This window comes from Chrysemys picta, unplaced genomic scaffold (assembly GCF_011386835.1).
Source record: "Chrysemys picta bellii isolate R12L10 unplaced genomic scaffold, ASM1138683v2 scaf83, whole genome shotgun sequence".
Lineage (NCBI taxonomy): Eukaryota > Metazoa > Chordata > Testudines > Emydidae > Chrysemys > Chrysemys picta.
Window position 1 is genome coordinate 25986 of NW_027052790.1, and position 18732 is coordinate 44717.

General features: G+C 49.3%; 3 long non-coding RNA genes across 3 annotated transcripts in view; 1 reads left to right on the forward strand and 2 right to left on the reverse strand.

Annotated features, from left to right (window-relative positions):
* LOC101947955 (uncharacterized) overlaps positions 1–18732 on the reverse strand; it is a 64876-nt gene that overhangs the window by 21566 nt on the left and 24578 nt on the right. Inside the window, exon 4 of the long non-coding RNA XR_010595389.1 lies at positions 796–3454. This is a non-coding gene — a long non-coding RNA (uncharacterized LOC101947955). The remainder of the gene's footprint in view (positions 1–795; positions 3455–18732) is intronic.
* On the forward strand, positions 1019–10913 carry LOC135977973 (uncharacterized). Its single transcript, XR_010595392.1, has 3 exons — positions 1019–1157; positions 4943–5045; positions 10777–10913. It is a non-coding gene; the product is annotated as an uncharacterized LOC135977973 (long non-coding RNA).
* Positions 11619–13416, reverse strand: LOC135977972 (uncharacterized). Its single transcript, XR_010595391.1, has 2 exons — positions 12693–13416; positions 11619–12271 (listed from the first exon to the last, which is right to left on the reverse strand). It is a non-coding gene; the product is annotated as an uncharacterized LOC135977972 (long non-coding RNA).

The window sequence follows — 18732 nt, forward strand, 5'->3', positions numbered from 1 at the left end:
GGCTCAGGACAAGGGGTTGGGAGCTCAGGGCAGGGGGGTTGGGTGAGAGGTGCAGGCAGGGGGCTCAGGACAGGGAGTTGGGATGCAGGAGGGGTACAGGGTGCAGGCAGGGGGTTCAGGGCAGGGAGTTGGGGTGAGAGGTGCAGGCAGGGGGCTCAGGAGAGGGAGTTGGGGTGCAGGAGGGTAGGCTGTTTGCAGGCAGGCCCGGGGCTGGGGATCTGGGCTCCCCCGCCCTGGCAGGCAGGCTCGAGGGCCGGGCAGAGGGGGCCGGGCTGGGCGCTTGGGGCCAGGCCGGGCAGAGGCAGCCAGGGTGGATCGCAGGGCGCCGGGCTGCTCCCAGGGCTGGACTCAAGCCCGAGGGTGCCGGGCCGGAGTCCCCGAACAGCGCCGGGGAGCGGAGCTCGCAGCCGGGCTGCGGGAGGGGGCCTGTGGGCCGGGCTCGCCCCCTGCCCCGGGCCTGCTGGCTCCCAGGCCCCACTTAAGGTGGGCTGGGCTCAGGGGCGGCCTGACCCCCCGGGTGGTGCCCGGGCCCCTGGCCAGCGCGGGGAGCCGCAGGCGGGTTTGGGACCCTGGGCGCTGGAGGGGGGCAGCTGCCTTGGGGCGGGGAGCTGGGGCAGCACCCCCGCGGGCCACCTTAAGCGGCTGTGTTGGTGCTGCCGGGTGGGAGGCTGCCAGGGAGCACATGGGGCTGTTAAAGCAGCCAGCCCAGCCCTGGGGAGGGGGAGCCCGGCTCAACGGGGTGCAGGCCGGGGGCTCAGGGCAGGGAGAGGGGGTGCAGGAGAGGTTCGGGCTTACCCGCAGCGGCGCGCTCCCTGCCTGCCAGGGCCCCATGCCGGGCCGCTCCCGGGGGAGGGGCGGGGCAGCACAGGGCTCTGCACGCTGCCCTTGCCACGCCTCCAGGTACCTCCCCTGAAGCTCCCATTGGCCGCAGTTCCCCGTTCCCGGCCAATGGGAGCTTCGGGAGGCGGTGCCTAGAGCAACCCCTTACCCCCAGAGACATGCTGCCCTGATGGCTGCTTCGGAAAGCAGCGCGGGGCCTGCGGCACCACGGGGGGCAAATCCCGCGGGCCGGATGCAAAGCCCCGAGGGGCCAGATCCGGATCCGGCCCATGGGCATTAGGGTGTGTGCCCGGGCCCACCCCGTGCGCACGCCCATGGTAAGGACCTATAGTTTCCCAGGCTGAAAGTGAAGAGAGACCAATTTCTTTCATAAGAGACAAGCACTTCAGCCTCAGTGCTAGCAGGAGAATCCATGTGGAATGATGGGGTTTTCAAATCTAGGACAAACTCACAAAGAAGTTTAGAAATTTAAATACCAACATTTTTAGAAGTACTCATCAAAATCAAGTAATATTTTATACAGGATTTAAAATGAGATGCGGTGGAATTTTAAAAGCTGTTACTATTTATTCTATCTGTGCACTGTGACAATCGTTTCAGATCATTTTACGCCATTTGTAACAGGATCTTTAGGTCAGTCATTTATTTATTGTTCCTATTTATGTAATTACTGTAGGCATTTGTTTCTGATCAATAAATAATTATTTTATATAAAATGGCAACCTATAGCAATAATGAGTTGAATTAAATACCTATTGAACCAAAAAGAAAAAAGGAGAAGAGAAAAGCCCTGTAATTGTTCAGCCTTAAAACCCCAATTCCAGAGAGTACTTATGCACGTGACTAACTTAAAGTATGTGAGCCATCCCACTGCTGTTAGTGCTCCAATCAGGAACATGCTTAAATACATTGATGAATCAGTGTCCCAGTTCACAATAATTCCATATTAAAAATCATAGTTACTGAATGATAATTAGCCTTTCCATTCAAACAGACCCCACGCCACACCTGAACTCTGCCACCTTTTCCTATTCTACTTTTTACCAGGTTATTTTTCCCCAGAAAACCTTGGCCATTTGGATGTTTGGTGTAGTAGACGGTTGTATTGGAAGAGGCTAGATTGGTGCCCTTTCCCCCACTAAGCAAGAGTGCATGCATCCCTTAATACATATCAATTGTTAGTTTGTAATTAGCCTGTCCATACCCCATCCATCAGGTTTATGTGCATTCACATACCCTCTCCCCCCACCCAAATCAAATCAGGTTTGTATGTATCCAACACCTACGCACAATACACTTACTAGCACTGCCCCCACTATTAAGTTTGTGCTCGCATGCACTCTTATCAGCTTTGTGCCCCCACCGCCTGATCCCATTACCTTTGTGTGCACCCAGATCCAATTCATTCTTGGGCATACACCACAAACAAAATTACATGTGAATAATGAGAGCAGGAAGAGGCCATTTTGTATTAGGATTATCAAAGTTTCTCTTTGTCACCTCTAAAATGCAGCTCCCCATTTGGTGGAATACATCAATCAGTTACTACTGGAATGGGGATAGGAGAGGCGGAGCAGGGGTGGAGTCGGGCCAGGGCTGGGGGTAGAGGGGGCTTGAGCACCCACCAGCGCCACTAGAGTCTGCGCCTATGGGGGCTACCCCTTTTGCCCTCCCCCTACCGGCCTAAAATCAAGCTTGTGTGCTCATGGACTGCATGTTCCACCAACAGCCAGTTTTATGAGCACAGTGCGTCAAAATTGCAGTTGTAATGTGAATAATGACTAAAAGTTACCCTAAACCCAATAATTTAAAACGATTTGAAAAACAAAACAAAACTAGCCCTTAGACCAGACCTAGTGAGGATCTACCTCTCTACCAAATCTGGATACGTAGACAGTATTCTGAAGAGTTGCTAGCACTGCCTAGGACAAATTTAAGCCAGACACTAAAACTGGAGATTTCTTATTTAAAAGTTTTTAAAAGAAGTCAAACAGCCACTACGTTAAATGTTCCAATAGTATAAAAACAAATTGGGTGTGAGTTCTCACAATGATTGTCAATCTCCCTTTAGAGAAAAAACAGGAACATATTCCCCACTGGCAATCCCTTTCATAATGCAACCGAAAATACGGAGTTGCTAATAGGAGCCTCTGTACATTCAAAGTCAACAGATGGCGCCACTGCAGAAGCCTTTGCTTGTCTTTCCTCTGGGGTTCTAAAACAGTTCTGATGTGGGCCTAATCTTACAAAAATTGTTCTATGGACCATTTCCTCACCTCTTCGAGATCAGGTAACGCCTTCGTGGCAGGTACAGCAAATGCTTCCAAAGAAAAGTAGTACTAGGAACATATTGACAGTAATTTCAGTACTAGGAACGTGAGATCTGCCTGCTCACTGAAGACCACCATCAGGTCCTCCATGTGCCACCACCGATACATAAACCTCAACTTGGGACCTGCTGGTTTAGAGGCACGTACAAGGAGTTAACTCTTACAACAAATGCCTATCCTTTCTTATGGTGCAGGTTTTTTTCAGTAGCTGTGCCTATCGGTAGTAGGAGTTCTTTCCTGCTCAAGTCTCTCTGCCTTCTTTCATTCCTTGGTGGAGTGGAAACCTACAGGTTATATTGACAAAACACAATTACATTAAAATGAGAGCAAAAAACAACAACCAAAAACAATAGACTGTATAAACAAGTCAAGGATTATAAACAGATTGGTTCACAACCTCCAAGATGTATCCCCCTCTCTGGTGGTACATGGCAGTAACAGAGCATGTGGGAGCCATACACGTTCTTCTTCAAAGTCTAACTAAATCATTACCCCTATGGTGCAGAGGGGAACCTCCCGCCAATCATTCCATCACACTGTTTTTAAGCTGGGCTACATATAACAAATGAATTCATTTCCTTAAGAAGCCATTGGGCGATTTCTATCATCTAGGATTTTAGGCCTTCCTGTGGGAAAGCCAACCTTAGGGGAATAAAAAGGGAGGAATACGCTACTACTAGATCCCCACTTAAGCTCGCCTTTATCCTACCATTGGTAGGCAGGAGGAAATAGTGACAGGTTTGTCTCCAGCTTTCATCCTAGAAAGAGATGAGGCTCTGGTTTCTGTACAGAACACAAGGTGTTTCCACACAACGTAATTTTTGTGCCACTGATATTGCAAGCTACGCCCACTAGAGCTGTACTAGCACTGTCCCAGCCCAATGTGTGCATGCTCGCTAAAGGCCCCCCACGTGGATCATAACTGTACGAAGAACAACCCAAGAGAAGTATGTGCAAAAGCATCTTACTCCAGGCACCTCATCTCACTTCCATGTGGCACAAGTAAGAGTCCCGTGCAGATGGCTCTATCCCTGCACGAATCCTCTGCAGCAGGCTCTGAGCAATTTGTAACTAACTTTCCTCAAGCAAGAGACTAGCCGTTTGCATATATGCTGCAGGGGAGCTGGAACTAGGGGCACTGGGGTGCCCAGCATGAAGTGATATTAGCAAGCGAATGCACGGTTTCCATCATACATGGGGTTTACAGTGTTGTTCAATGGCTTTCAGCATCCCCACTATAAAAATTGTTCCAGACCCCTGAATTGCTGTTACCATAGGTGCCAACCCCTTGGGGGCTCCAGGGCTGGAGCGCCAACTGAAAAAAATTAGTGGGTGCTTAGCACCCACCGGCAGCCAGCTCCCTCCCTCCCTCCCAGTGCCTCCCACCCGCCACAATCAGCTGTTCCACGGCGTGCAGGAGGCGCTGGGAGGCAGAAAGAGGAGCAGGGATGAGGCACACTTGGAGGAGGGGACAGAAGGGGGTCAGACGAGGTGAGGAGGGGGTGGGGTGGGAAAAGGCAGGGCGGGGGTTGGGGAAGGGGTGAGGGCAGGACCTGGGGAGCAGCGGGGGCGGCAAGAGGCGGGGCGGGGGTGGGAGCTTAGGGGATGGGGGCGGGTGGGGCCGTGGGCAGAGTGGGGGGGGGTTGAGTAGCTGTTACTGTACAGGTTTCCTGAAAAAGGTGATTTGGCTCCCCTCCCATTACCCTGTGTTTATTTTGTCACCTTAGCCTGTCCTAGTATTCACACTACTTATTTCCCTCTCTCCTCAACAGCTTCCCCTGAACTTCACCCTGGTGGGGAATACACATCTCCAACACCCACAGAAAGTAACCGGAGAATGGGAAACATTGCAGCCATGGCTATCTGGGGGGTCTGGTAAGTCGGCCAGAGTGGTGGAGGTACAGAACGTCACAGCATGAAAATGTTATGTTTCTTCGGGCAGAATTAGACCCTCACTAGCTGAGCACCATCTTTCAGAAACCGGCCATCGGCGGGCACCCCCCTCTGGCCTGGCGGCCATCGGCGGGCGCCCCCCTCTGGCCTGGCGGAAAGCCGCCCAAAGCGATATGGCTGCAGCTTTTTAAGGCCCAGCCGCCCTGGCCAGGCATTCCTTTTCTATGGCTGGAGAGTTCTGCTTCTGGGGCAGCAGCTTTCTGCTCACATACCCGATGGGATGTCTCTCCCCCTTTCCGTCAATCTGCATTGGCACCACCCCCAGCCCTCTTCTGAAGCGTCAGTGAACACCAGAAAGAGCTTGTCAAAGTCCTGCTTTACCAGCACCGAGCCCTTGACCAGAGCCTCTTTCAGAGCACAGAGACCCCTCTGCCACTGCTTGGTCCAGACCACCTTATCTGGATTACCCTTCTTACATACATATCTCATCGCGGCGCTCCAGCCTCTGCTTTGCCCCTCCTGCCAACTCACAACCGGCCACCCGCTCCTCTTTCTCAGGCAGTGCCTGTCGCTGCTTCCCATCCGCCCTCCTCACGGTGCCTGCACCGCTTTTAGCCTCAGCCGCAGTCCCTCTCATGCCGCCATGTGGAAGCCTGGACCGAGCCCCCCGCCTCTGAGGTGCTTGCTTCATCTGGTCCCAACCATTCTGATGTTCCCGGGGTAGCGGGGTTCTACTGGCTGTGGGCAGCTCCTAGTGCCGCTTCTCCCCATTGAGCCCCCCTTTCCCTGAGGGCCTGGAGTAGTGTCAGAATTTCAAAGACCAGGGCCCCCGCCTGGGCATGTGGCCCTCTGCTCCTAAGCCCCGCCCCCGGATCATGCCACCTCAGAGGTTCTCTCGGGCCCACCTCACAGTCGGCGCTCGCCGTCCTCTAACCTGAAGTCTCGCCTCAGTCTTGAGCTGACTCAGCCTCTCTCTCACACCGAACGCCCTCCCTCTTGAACCAATTACCGCCCAGTCTGAGCCCCACCCCCTGGTGGAGCCCCCTGTGGGCTCCGTCCAGCCCTTGTGTCTGCGACTAAGTTTTGGAGTCCTGGTGCCATGGCGGCAGGGCAGCGATGCACAGAGCTGCCTCCAGAGGTGCGAGGGGCGGATCTCACCTGTCAGGCTTCCCATGGCAGCCCCCGCACTGAGCCTGCCCTGGCCTCTTCCTACGGGGCAGGGGGAACCAAACCATCCCCTGCTGTCCCTCAGCAGTGCACAGAGCCTGCCTGCCCCTGCTTCCCCACTGTGCCAAGCTTGGCCCCATCCCTGCTGCTCAGGCTTTAGCACCAAGCCCACCATGGCTTCCCTCGTCCCCAGCAGCGCGGAGCCATCCCAGACTCTTTGGCAGAGCCCACCACCAGCCCAGGGAGGAGTTGGGCCACTCCCAGCCTTAGGCAGTGACTTCCCATTTGCACAGCCCGACTCCATTGACAGGAAAGAGAAACCAGGAGATAGCGACCCACATCCTCAAAGATGTTTGGGCCCTTCACTCCCATAATGGCTATGTACCTTGGAGGAGCTGGGCCAATATAGCCAAAAGATACAGCAAAAGCTTCTAGTGTAAAGAGACATCCCCTGCACAGGCATCAGAAAGGAAATGACCCGCACACTGAAATGTGCTGAGGTGCTATCTACACATCAGTATATTGAGTCCTGGAGGTTCTTCTTTTTATCCATAGAGGTTTAAATTAATCTTCTAGGCAAAGCACTTTCAACCTTGATTTAATTATAGGGATGTGTTTTATAGTACACAAAAATAAAGAGCTTGTAATTTTACAATTCTATCTACAAGAGACCAAAGGTCATAACCCAGTACCTTAAACTTTAAAGCATTCTAGAGTTACATGGAAATTCTGTTCTTTATTCCCCCTGAAGAAACAGAATATATAGGGTTTGTATGTGTGTTTGAATCTTTAGCGATAATAATCCCAGTAGACAGGCACCTCTGACCAAGAAAAGGGCCGCTCAGGAATGCAGCAGGGAAAGATCCTTTTACCCCTGGGGCAACTGTTCCAAACCCCCCAGAGTGAACACACACACACACACACACACACCCCGGAAGAATATAGGAAAGGGAAATATTTCTTTCCACGGAGATGAAAGGAGAAAGATAACAGGGGGAAAGATGGGGGAAGCGGTAAAACAGGGTTGCATTCATTACAAGGCCCCACTAGTACCACGGTCGGAAAGAGCTGGGGGGAGAACGGTAATTCTATTTTATAGAGGATTTTGCTATTTCAAAATCAGATTTCATTCTGATTTGGAATCATATTCAAAAATTTTGAAATTCTGTGTGAAATGGCATTGCTGATCTCCACTGAGCTCTAAAGCAGCCTTGTAGGCTGCCCCAAAGCTGGAGATCCTTGGAGCCTTACAAGACCTAGCTCCACGGTAGCACACCTGGTGGGCTGTCCTGGAGCCATGGACCCTAAGAGCCCTACCTGGCGAGGAGTCACGAGCCTGGCAGCTGGGGCTCCCGCAACTTTCAGGCTCCCAGCTTCCCATCAGCCCACCAGGCAGGCAGCTGAGGAGCTGGGAGCCTGGAAACCCAGGTTCCCCAGCAGCGTGCCACATGGTCTATCAAGGAGCCCGGCAGCTGAGCTGTCAGGAAGCCAAGCAAGTTTCTGATGAAATTCTGCCTGGCCAGCAAAGTTCCATTGGAAACATGCTTGGTTTCTGGTGGATTCTGTCAGAATTGACACAGTCCTGCAGTGTGTTTCAATTTCAACAAAAGAGCAAACTCTGGCAATTGTTTTTTTCTAACAAGCTCCGCTAATTAGCAATGGAGAGCAACACGACACAATAGTTTTAAACAATAAGACCATCATAGAAAAATCAAACAGCAGGGAAGATAATTTTTAAATAGGCAGAAGGTATGGTAATTATTCAGTGGAAATGCAACCTGCACCAACGCAGTCTTTGAGAGGTTTAGCCAACTTTACACCAGGTTAACTAGCAGCAATCTATTCTATTGAATAGTCAGTCCTGACAGATCTTTTGTTTAGCTGTGGAAGCCCTTTCTTTTTCCAGGTACGCATGATGACTCTGGCTGAGGTATGCTAGAATGGTACTTTGCTGAATTAAAGCCCTCATCATCATACCATCAGGTTTCAGGTCTCTCATAGCGTGCCATTCATCCTCTAAGAAGGAAGAAGCCACTGCACCTGCGACTCATCAGCTGCCTCTGAATTGGGTTTAAGTGAAGGGGGAAAGGGGCAAGTCAGAGTACCTGTAAACAGAGAAAAGACGACTATTGAATCTATTGAAGTCATGGAGTTCCCCTAGTGTAACTGCAGCTGCTGCACACTTCTTCACGGGCTTTTTCTACAGCAGGCGAACAATCACCTAATATTGAGTATTTGCTTTCCAAGTTGCCCACTTTTGAATAATAAATCATAGGGCAAGGGTAATAAATAAAAAGCACATCCCCATGCATATTTCAATGGAACAAAAAGCACCTGGTATAGGAGAAATGAATTAACACATGCAAAGAGAGAGAGGCTGTTTCAATTCATTATGCACAAGAGAGTTTTCTTCACAGCATTAGCAAAATTAATGCCTCCATAGTGAATTATATCTTCATGCACCCTACCAAAGTTAATCTCTAGTTCTTTCCCACCCCTATAGAATCTCATTTTTAGTAAAAATTCTGTTTAGTGCTTGTAGATCTCAAAACACTTTACAAATGAGGTCAGTACAATCATCTCCCCTCCCCCACTTTTTTTTTTTAAATGGAGGGGGACACTGGGACAGGGAGGCAAAGTGACCACCAAGTGACCCAGCAGCAGAGGCAGGAATAGAAACCAGGTCGCCTGAATCCCTGGCCAGTGCTCTAAACCACTAGACCACACTATCTCACATGTATTAGCATATTGAAAATTTAGTGCACCGTAAAAGTCAATTTCTGAGAAACTTGAGATTGAATTGAATATAAAAATATTACATTAATCTACTTTTTAAAAAATGTCTGAATGGGAAAGGTGCAGAAACCAGGGGACCTTGCTAGTTTTAGTCCAATCTTATCATAGCCACAATCATATATTGTGCTCAGGAAGTGAGCTTTAGGGCCTGCAGATCTCAAGCAATCTATAAGCCTGGGAACAGTGAAGGAACCAAACAAAGGCCTATTCTTGTGCACCTTAGAAGCTTTAGGAGGGCAACCTTATGCACCTAAGTGGCAGTGCGATCTCCATCCTCAAGATCACACTGCAGTCTGCCCAAAACGTGTGATCCAAGAGAAAAATCAAACTTGCACCACTAAAGGGTAGTTACTTCCAACGGCCGCATTTAAAGGGTAAAAAGATGTTAATTAAATTAAACGTAACAATACCAAAATTCTTCACAAGTTTATCAGATTCCTTTTTGTTTAGCCAAAGAAAGAACTGAGACTATACTTGAATGTATACATTTTATTAATTGAATTACATAAATAGTAACAAATACATTCATAAATAAGGAGTTACAGCAAAGCAATGTGATATGACAATCAAAGTTCAATCCATGCATTTAACATGGGGTCGTTATCACACTTTTATCAAATAGGTATAATCAGAGCTAGATAATTCATTTCACACATCAGAAAGCGGCGATTTTAGCAAAATCATCTTAATACAGAACAGAATTAACTACCCAGTGTAAGTCCTTTAATACAGGTCATTGTTCAACACGGAATTGGCAGAAGTAGAAGTTTCCCACAATTATTACACTTTGAAAAGCTCAATAAGGTTTAAGGGATCCCCTAAAGCTGCAGAAATGCTACCCTCTTGAAAGTCTCTGGAGATATCTTTATTCTGCCTGGTCATCTTCATCCAAGATTTTGGAATTAGGAATGACAGTAAGAACTGAGGTAGCCAGGTGGGTCCTGCATCCTTGTTGAGCTAAAAATTCAAACCTCAGTGCTTTCAAACACCTACCCGAAATTAACTTTCACACCAATTAAATTGCACCAAACAGGCAACCTCAGCTTTGCCCTCTAAATACATCTACTAATGTACGGATACAAAAACATCTAGAATTGCCAACAATTCACACTAAACCAATACCAGAAAAACAGTCATAATCACAAAATACTGCACCTCTACCCAAATACCAAGACTTAACAGAAAAATACCTACCTAAAACATCCACATCATCATCCTTTGAATTCAATAAGCGTAAAGGACTACTAAAACACCACTACTGCCACTTCCACCAATGGACACAACTACTAAAAACACTCTCACTTCTGACACAATAGGTGCAAAGTTAATTTTGAATGTGTGGTACACTTTGGTTGGTGTGACCGTTTAAGTAGAGCAGGTGTTTGAAAGTTGTGAAGTGCGGAGAGTAACTGCCAGTTGCCAAAACATTTAGTTGTGTTTGCTTCCTTTTAGAAATGTGTGAGAAATACACAAGTTAGGCGTTACCTGGAGTAAATGTTAATTTTCTGAACCTTAACTTTATTGGAAGAGTTTTGGGGGGAGAATTGGAGGGGAGTGGAGGATTCAAATGTATACCTTCCCTTAAGTCACATCTTTGCACTTCCAGTAGGAAATGATGATTTCTTAATAATAGGAAGTTATAATTCTATACAACTTGAGTGTTTAAGGTCCATGCATTTCAGATTCACAGTTATGCCATGGTACTGACACTTCCTTCTTTTCCACTTCTGCTTCATGATGCCTGAATCAGAGAGAGGGAGCAAAAGGCGTGTGTAAATGAGAACCGCTTTCGACAACGGTCCAAAACCGCCCCGGACACTCCCTTTCGGATCTTACCACCAGTAGCATGTCAGATCTCCAAGAGTCCAAAAAGTGAGTAGAAAGCAGGAGACTTGGTTGCAGAATTCCAGGCAAGTTGGAAGCGCTGTTTGAAGAGCCGGAACTCTGGACACAGTGTCATGGGGGTGCCATAAATAGTAGCAGATGAGACCTGTACCCTGTTTACAGGGCGCTCATTCAGGGCAGTGGCTGCATTTGGCCAAGTGCCAAGAGACTAGAGGGCAAAGACCAGATCCCTGATTACAGGGCGGTCGTTGGCAGCAGGCTGTGAAGACAGCACGAGGCCAAGAGACCCAGAGGGCCTCGGAGACGCACACCCTAGTTACAGGGAGGTCAAGCTGCCCATGTTATGGACATGATTCTAATCCCCCAGATTTCAAAAGCGAGATGCAACCTGTACCCTGATTACAGGGTGGTCGCTGGCATTAGCCAAATAGGGGAGACCATAACCTGAATTACAGGAAGGTCAAGCTGTCAAAGTACCAAAGAGCTTGATATGTCCCATCCTAGAGAGGCTTGTGACATGGACCCTAATTACAGGTTTGTCACGCTGACTAATGGGGCAGAGCACGGCGTAAAGCCAAATGAGCAAGAGGGCAGAGACCCAGACCCCAGTTACAGGGCGGTCACATTGCTCAGTTGAACAAAGAGCTCAATGCCCCTCCAAAGACAGGGGGAGGTGACTTGCACCCTGATTACAGGGCAGTCACATTCACCAACCTGTTAACGGAGACCCAAAGGGCCTCGGAGACGCAAACCCTAGTTACAGGGAGGTCAAGCTGCCCATGTTATGGTCTAGATTCTAATCCCCCAGATTTCAAAAGCGAGATGCAACCTGTACCCTGATTACAGGGTGGTCGCTGGCATTAGCCAAATAGGGGAGACCATAACCTGATTTACAGGAAGGTCAAGCTGTCAAAGTACCAAAGAGCTCGATATGTCCCATCCTAGAGAGGCTTGTGACATAGACCCTAATTACAGGGTTGTCACGCTGACTAATGGGGCAGAGCACGGCGTAAAGCCAAATGAGCAAGATGGCAGAGACCCGGACCCCAGATACAGGGCGGTCACATTGCTCAGTTTAACAAAGAGCTCAATGCCCCTCCAAAGACAGAGGGAGGTGACTTGCACCCTGATTACAGGGCAGTCACCCTCAATAGCCAGATAACGGAGCAGAATGTCAAAACGACACAATAGCACAGACCGGGACCCAGCTTACAGGGCGGTCACGCTGCTCAAGGTATTAAGAGGCTCGAGATTCCCCTACAGTCTAATTACATGACCTGAGGCCTGATTTGAGGTTGGTTACTGTGCCCAGAGTTCCTTTCCTTTTCCTCCATCTTCTTTTCTCCTCTGTGTGTGGCATTCCTGACACTTCCTTCTTCTCCACTTTTGCTTCATGAGGTCTGAAACAGAGAGAGAGAGCACAAGGCGTGTGTAAGTGAGAACCGACAATGCCATGTCCTGCACGCAAACTCAGTGTAATCTACTGATACACTGTTCCTTTTCGCATCTGCAGACAGTCTGGATATTTAGGTCCAAGACAGTTCTTTGTGGTCCTCAGACATTTCCAGAAGCATTTCCCGCTCCTCCCAAGCTGCACTGGGTGAGAAAACTACTGGGCCCATTCCCCTCTAAAGCCACAATCTCCAGATTTCCCCTTGACAATTATTTCACCAGGCAACCTCCATACAAAATCAGGAGGAATAAAATGATGAAGGGGGGTAAGGAATTAATTGACAAGTATTCCTAAATCAATGTGACAAGGTATACTGCCTGGAATGACTTAGTCCAAAACAGCCCCAGACACTCCCTTTCGGATCTTACCACCAGTAGCATGTCAGATCTCCAAGAGTCCAAAAAGTGAGTAGAAAGCAGAAGACTTGGCTGCAGAATTCCAGGCAAGTTGGAAGCGCTGTTTGAAGGGCCGGAACTCTGGACACAGTGTCATGGGGGTGCCATAAATAGTAGCAGATGAGACCTGTACCCTGTTTACAGGGTGCTCATTCAGGGCAGTGGCTGCATTTGGCCAAATGCCAAGAGACTAGAGGGCAAAGACCAGATCCCTGATTACAGGGCGGTCGTTGGCAGCAGGCTGTGAAGACAGCACGAGGCCAAGAGACCCAGAGGGCCTCGGAGACGCACACCCTAGTTACAGGGAGGTCAAGCTGCCCATGTTATGGACATGATTCTAATCCCCCAGATTTCAAAAGCGAGATGCAACCTGTACCCTGATTACAGGGTGGTCACTGGCATTAGCCAAATAGGGGAGACCATAACCTGAATTACAGGAAGGTCAAGCTGTCAAAGTACCAAAGAGCTCGATATGTCCCATCCTAGAGAGGCTTGTGACATGGACCCTAATTACAGGTTTGTCACGCTGACTAATGGGGCAGAGCACGGCGTAAAGCCAAATCAGCAAGAGGGCAGAGACCCAGACCCCAGTTACAGGGCGGTCACATTCCTCAGTTTAACAAAGAGCTCAATGCCCCTCCAAAGACACGGGGAGGTGACTTGCACCCTGATTACAGGGCAGTCACATTCACCAACCTGTTAACGGAGACCCAAAGGGCCTCGGAGACGCAAACCCTAGTTACAGGGAGGTCAAGCTGCCCATGTTATGGTCATGATTCTAATCCCCCAGATTTCAAAAGCGAGATGCAACCTGTACCCTGATTACAGGGTGGTCGCTGGCATTAGCCAAATAGGGGAGACCATAACCTGATTTACAGGAAGGTCAAGCTGTCAAAGTACCAAAGAGCTCGATATGTCCCATCCTAGAGAGGCTTGTGACATAGACCCTAATTACAGGGTTGTCACGCTGACTAATGGGGCAGAGCACGGCGTAAAGCCAAATGAGCAAGATGGCAGAGACCCGGACCCCAGATACAGGGCGGTCACATTGCTCAGTTTAACAAAGAGCTCAATGCCCCTCCAAAGACAGAGGGAGGTGACTTGCACCCTGATTACAGGGCAGTCACCCTCAATAGCCAGATAACGGAGCAGAATGTCAAAACGACACAATAGCACAGACCGGGACCCAGCTTACAGGGCGGTCACGCTGCTCAAGGTATTAAGAGGCTCGAGATTCCCCTACAGTCTAATTACATGACCTGAGGCCTGATTTGAGGTTGGTTACTGTGCCCAGAGTTCCTTTCCTTTTCCTCCATCTTCTTTTCTCCTCTGTGTGTGGCATTCCTGACACTTCCTTCTTCTCCACTTTTGCTTCATGAGGTCTGAAACAGAGAGAGAGAGCACAAGGCGTGTGTAAGTGAGAACCGACAATGCCATGTCCTGCACGCAAACTCAGTGTAATCTACTGATACACTGTTCCTTTTCGCATCTGCAGACAGTCTGGATATTTAGGTCCAAGACAGTTCTTTGTGGTCCTCAGACATTTCCAGAAGCATTTCCCGCTCCTCCCAAGCTGCACTGGGTGAGAAAACTACTGGGCCCATTCCCCTCTAAAGCCACAATCTCCAGATTTCCCCTTGACAATTATTTCACCAGGCAGCCTCCATACAAAATCAGGAGGAATAAAATGATGAAGGAGGGTAAGGAATTAGTTGACAAGTATTCCTAAATCAATGTGACAAGGTATACTGCCTGGAATGACTTAGTCCAAAACAGCCCCAGACACTCCCTTTCGGATCTTACCACCAGTAGCATGTCAGATCTCCAAGAGTCCAAAAAGTGAGTAGAAAGCAGGAGACTTGGTTGCAGAATTCCAGGCAAGTTGGAAGCGCTGTTTGAAGAGCCGGAACTCTGGACACAGTGTCATGGGGGTGCCATAAATAGTAGCAGATGAGACCTGTACCCTGTTTACAGGGTGCTCATTCAGGGCAGTGGCTGCATTTGGCCAAGTGCCAAGAGACTAGAGGGCAAAGACCAGATCCCTGATTACAGGGCGGTCGTTGGCAGCAGGCTGTGAAGACAGCACGAGGCCAAGAGACCCAGAGGGCCTCGGAGACGCACACCCTAGTTACAGGGAGGTCAAGCTGCCCATGTTATGGACATGATTCTAATCCCCCAGATTTCAAAAGCGAGATGCAACCTGTACCCTGATTACAGGGTGGTCGCTGGCATTAGCCAAATAGGGGAGACCATAACCTGAATTACAGGAAGGTCAAGCTGTCAAAGTACCAAAGAGCTCGATATGTCCCATCCTAGAGAGGCTTGTGACATGGACCCTAATTACAGGTTTGTCACGCTGACTAATGGGGCAGAGCACGGCGTAAAGCCAAATGAGCAAGAGGGCAGAGACCCAGACCCCAGTTACAGGGCGGTCACATTGCTCAGTTGAACAAAGAGCTCAATGCCCCTCCAAAGACAGGGGGAGGTGACTTGCACCCTGATTACAGGGCAGTCACATTCACCAACCTGTTAACGGAGACCCAAAGGGCCTCGGAGACGCAAACCCTAGTTACAGGGAGGTCAAGCTGCCCATGTTATGGTCTAGATTCTAATCCCCCAGATTTCAAAAGCGAGATGCAACCTGTACCCTGATTACAGGGTGGTCGCTGGCATTAGCCAAATAGGGGAGACCATAACCTGATTTACAGGAAGGTCAAGCTGTCAAAGTACCAAAGAGCTCGATATGTCCCATCCTAGAGAGGCTTGTGACATAGACCCTAATTACAGGGTTGTCACGCTGACTAATGGGGCAGAGCACGGCGTAAAGCCAAATGAGCAAGATGGCAGAGACCCGGACCCCAGATACAGGGCGGTCACATTGCTCAGTTTAACAAAGAGCTCAATGCCCCTCCAAAGACAGAGGGAGGTGACTTGCACCCTGATTACAGGGCAGTCACCCTCAATAGCCAGATAACGGAGCAGAATGTCAAAACGACACAATAGCACAGACCGGGACCCAGCTTACAGGGCGGTCACGCTGCTCAAGGTATTAAGAGGCTCGAGATTCCCCTACAGTCTAATTACATGACCTGAGGCCTGATTTGAGGTTGGTTACTGTGCCCAGAGTTCCTTTCCTTTTCCTCCATCTTCTTTTCTCCTCTGTGTGTGGCATTCCTGACACTTCCTTCTTCTCCACTTTTGCTTCATGAGGTCTGAAACAGAGAGAGAGAGCACAAGGCGTGTGTAAGTGAGAACCGACAATGCCATGTCCTGCACGCAAACTCAGTGTAATCTACTGATACACTGTTCCTTTTCGCATCTGCAGACAGTCTGGATATTTAGGTCCAAGACAGTTCTTTGTGGTCCTCAGACATTTCCAGAAGCATTTCCCGCTCCTCCCAAGCTGCACTGGGTGAGAAAACTACTGGGCCCATTCCCCTCTAAAGCCACAATCTCCAGATTTCCCCTTGACAATTATTTCACCAGGCAACCTCCATACAAAATCAGGAGGAATAAAATGATGAAGGGGGGTAAGGAATTAATTGACAAGTATTCCTAAATCAATGTGACAAGGTATACTGCCTGGAATGACTTAGTCCAAAACAGCCCCAGACACTCCCTTTCGGATCTTACCACCAGTTGCATGTCAGATCTCCAAGAGTCCAAAAAGTGAGTAGAAAGCAGAAGACTTGGCTGCAGAATTCCAGGCAAGTTGCAAGCGCTGTTTGAAGGGCCGGAACTCTGGACACAGTGTCATGGGCATGCCATAAATAGTAGCAGATGAGACCTGTACCCTGTTTACAGGGTGCTCATTCAGGGCAGTGGCTGCATTTGGCCAAATGCCAAGAGACTAGAGGGCAAAGACCAGATCCCTGATTACAGGGCGGTCGTTGGCAGCAGGCTGTGAAGACAGCACGAGGCCAAGAGACCCAGAGGGCCTCGGAGACGCACACCCTAGTTACAGGGAGGTCAAGCTGCCCATGTTATGGACATGATTCTAATCCCCCAGATTTCAAAAGCGAGATGCAACCTGTACCCTGATTACAGGGTGGTCGCTGGCATTAGCCAAATAGGGGAGACCATAACCTGAATTACAGGAAGGTCAAGCTGTCAAAGTACCAAAGAGCTCGATATGTCCCATCCTAGAGAGGCTTGTGACATGGACCCTAATTACAGGTTTGTCACGCTGACTAATGGGGCAGAGCACGGCGTAAAGCCAAATCAGCAAGAGGGCAGAGACCCAGACCCCAGTTACAGGGCGGTCACATTCCTCAGTTTAACAAAGAGCTCAATGCCCCTCCAAAGACACGGGGAGGTGACTTGCACCCTGATTACAGGGCAGTCACATTCACCAACCTGTTAACGGAGACCCAAAGGGCCTCTGAGACGCAAACCCTAGTTACAGGGAGGTCAAGCTGCCCATGTTATGGTCTAGATTCTAATCCCCCAGATTTCAAAAGCGAGATGCAACCTGTACCCTGATTACAGGGTGGTCGCTGGCATTAGCCAAATAGGGGAGACCATAACCTGATTTACAGGAAGGTCAAGCTGTCAAAGTACCAAAGAGCTCGATATGTCCCATCCTAGAGAGGCTTGTGACATAGACCCTAATTACAGGGTTGTCACGCTGACTAATGGGGCAGAGCACGGCGTAAAGCCAAATGAGCAAGATGGCAGAGACCCGGACCCCAGATACAGGGCGGTCACATTGCTCAGTTTAACAAAGAGCTCAATGCCCCTCCAAAGACAGAGGGAGGTGACTTGCACCCTGATTACAGGGCAGTCACCCTCAATAGCCAGATAACGGAGCAGAATGTCAAAACGACACAATAGCACAGACCGGGACCCAGCTTACAGGGCGGTCACGCTGCTCAAGGTATTAAGAGGCTCGAGATTCCCCTACAGTCTAATTACATGACCTGAGGCCTGATTTGAGCTTGGTTACTGTGCCCAGAGTTCCTTTCCTTTTCCTCCATCTTCTTTTCTCCTCTGTGTGTGGCATTCCTGACACTTCCTTCTTCTCCACTTTTGCTTCATGAGGTCTGAAACAGAGAGAGAGAGCACAAGGCGTGTGTAAGTGAGAACCGACAATGCCATGTCCTGCACGCAAACTCAGTGTAATCTACTGATACACTGTTCCTTTTCGCATCTGCAGACAGTCTGGATATTTAGGTCCAAGACAGTTCTTTGTGGTCCTCAGACATTTCCAGAAGCATTTCCCGCTCCTCCCAAGCTGCACTGGGTGAGAAAACTACTGGGCCCATTCCCCTCTAAAGCCACAATCTCCAGATTTCCCCTTGACAATTATTTCACCAGGCAACCTCCATACAAAATCAGGAGGAATAAAATGATGAAGGGGGGTAAGGAATTAATTGACAAGTATTCCTAAATCAATGTGACAAGGTATACTGCCTGGAATGACTTAGTCCAAAACAGCCCCAGACACTCCCTTTCGGATCTTACCACCAGTAGCATGTCAGATCTCCAAGAGTCCAAAAAGTGAGTAGAAAGCAGAAGACTTGGCTGCAGAATTCCAGGCAAGTTGGAAGCGCTGTTTGAAGGGCCGGAACTCTGGACACAGTGTCATGGGCATGCCATAAATAGTAGCAGATGAGACCTGTACCCTGTTTACAGGGTGCTCATTCAGGGCAGTGGCTGCATTTGGCCAAGTGCCAAAAGACTAGAGGGCACAGACCCGATCCCTGATTACAGGGCGGTCGTTCGCAACAGGTTGTGAAGACAGCACGAGGCCAAGAGACCCAGAGGGCCTCGGAGACGCACACCCTAGTTACAGGGAGGTCAAACTGCCCACATAACGGAAAAGATTCTAATTACCCAGATTTCAAAAGCGAGATGCAACCTGTACCCTGATTACAGCGTGGTCGCTGGCATTAGCCAAAGAGGAGAGACCATAACCTGAATTACAGGAAGGTCAAGCTGTCAAAGTACCAAAGAGCTCAATATGTCCTATCCTAGAGAGGCTTGTGACATAGACCCTAATTACAGGGTTGTC